Source organism: Octopus sinensis, linkage group LG20 (genome assembly GCF_006345805.1).
Source record: "Octopus sinensis linkage group LG20, ASM634580v1, whole genome shotgun sequence".
Taxonomy (NCBI): Eukaryota; Metazoa; Mollusca; class Cephalopoda; order Octopoda; family Octopodidae; genus Octopus; species Octopus sinensis.
In genome coordinates, this window is record NC_043016.1 from 4,555,250 (window position 1) to 4,557,749 (window position 2,500).

Consider the following 2,500-nt stretch of genomic DNA (forward strand, 5'->3'; position numbering starts at 1 on the left):
GTTCGATTCGATGTTAAGCTTCAGTCTTTTTATATTAATTTTAGGTAGATGTAGTTTATATCACTGCTATGGTGATGGCTAATAGTTTTCGTATTTTAACGCCATTGGCCTGCCCTGGTCAGCAAACACATTGTGATTTATTGCATGCAGAAGTCCTTGGAACCATTTTTTTCTATCAGTGTGTTATATTCCCTTGTTAAGCACTTCTCACAGCGAGTTCCATTATGCAATACATATATTTATCTATCCCAATAATATTGGTTATTCCTAATAAAGTCATTGCTTGGCTCTTGCAAAATATTTCTTTGACTTAGTCATGTAAAAATATTTATCCTTGTGAAGTATCAAATATATTTTCCTTGATAATATCGCAAGCAGGTTCTGGCTCTTCATCACACCATTCGTATTTTTTCCTATATTTTCAAGTTGTCTACAAAGAAGCTGTGTGTTAGGTCGATGTTTCAGTCCTCCTGTAAGCCTTCAGATTTTCTCGATTAAACGTATAAATTAGTCTACTGAAAGCATAAACAACTTTCTATGATAAAAACATATGAACTGTCTCTTTGAAATGCACCCGCTGCGATATCCTATCAGTGATAATTCAATAATTTCCTATGTTTAACTTTGGAATTGTGACCCAGGACAAAGTCAAATTGCTTATAACCACATTTATAGTATAAAGAACTTTAACAAGTCGAAGGGCCTCGAGTATTTATGAATAAGGATTAGACTCGAATTCTTTTTTGTGATCCTGCTAGACAGTAACCAAGTTTCTCCACTGCCACCACTCTTGATATTATAGCTCTATTAATCAGAAGTTATTCAGCATATATCCTTTCTTCAAAACTAATTTTTCAGTCGTTACTACTGCTACAGTAATCCTATAGGAATAAGTTGAGACATTCTCTCACAATTGACACGTTACATTCTGGCATGTAGTTGGACGTAAGTTTTCCTTCAAATGAATGGTTTTCTTTGCTGTAATATTTATTTCTGTCAGCGCCAGCTAGCTTCGTATATGTATATCTTCAACGACAACTTTCTGGCAAAATTCGATAAGATAGGTTATTTTTTGTACCATTTTCAGACAATCAAGAATTTTTTGTGCTTTCCTATCCTGAACATTTTCTATTATATCCTAGGCACAAGATTACCGCTATTGGTAATTTATTGCTTTTGGCGTAATTTAAAGACAAAATATCTTTTAAATTTCTCTTAGCTGTATTCTGGTTGAACGCTTGTTTCTTATTCCAGATTTTTTCTCAAGAATGAATTCATATATTTCTAAGGAACCTGTGTGATATTTTCTTTATTGTCCCCTCATATAAATTATTGATTGAGCTGACTGAGTTTAATGTGCATTCTTTTTGTCTGTTACTATATGATGTAGAAGTTTGTTCTTAACAACTTTTAACTCGTTTGTGAATTGAAATTTATAGTTGTCTCCTTTGGCTAAGAGAAAGGGTCATGCTTATTTTTATTTGCTGAATATTTCGTCTACGGACGCCACACCTATAAGATGTTGCAGTAGTTGTCTTTCTAAACAGGGTAACCCTTACCATCACTTCGGAAGTTTTTTTCGCCCACCGTCTTCGTGTATTTCACCGTTGGCAGATAGAAGTTTCTACGACGAAACAAACAAATTTGAAACGTATTTTCCTTTAGGCGATTCTGCTGTCAGTTCTGCATTCTGCAGTCATTCTGTACAGTATGGACATTAATAAAGTGTCTTGAAAAGAAAATTGACGGAACTTATGCAAGAATATGCTCCGAGCTGCTCTGGAAATATCCTGGAAGCAACATCCTACGAAGTAACTTCTCTATGATAGTTTACAACCAATATCTCATATCATCAGAGAAAGACCAAGATTCGCAAGACATCTCTGGATGGTAAAGGATAAGATAATCAGCGACGTTATTCTCTGAGGTTCGAAGTGTGTGTATGTACATGTTGGTAGACAACGACGAGCCTACATAAAGCAACTGTGCACCCGAAAAGACCCACCACGTGCATTGGCAGGCAGAACAGACTGGAGAGAACGAGTCACAGCGATCCGTGCGATAAGCACGACCAGATGATGATGGAATCTTCTGCTATTTCCGGATATTGCTGCGACTTTATATTTAATTTATTGTCAATAAGGAATTTGATTGTTTGCATGTTTTAAACATCACCATATAACTACTTGTCTTTAGCGGATCGACAATCTCTTTTCTATTTTCCAATCTATGATTTGCCTGCGTATGCTTCTTTGGTGTCTCTTTGCTGAAGGCGCGTGGCTTGGTGCTTAGAGTATTCGGCTCGTGATCTAAAGGACGCGAGTTCGATTCCCGACGGCGCATTGTGTGCTTTATTTCATGTTACTGCAGTTCACTCAGCCAGCAAAAATGCGATGCGCCTGTAATTTAAAAGCCTGCCTTCTCACATGCTGTGTTACACTGAACTTCCCTTAGAACTATGTCAAAGGTAGGCATGTTTGTTCGTTAATTTCACGAGCAA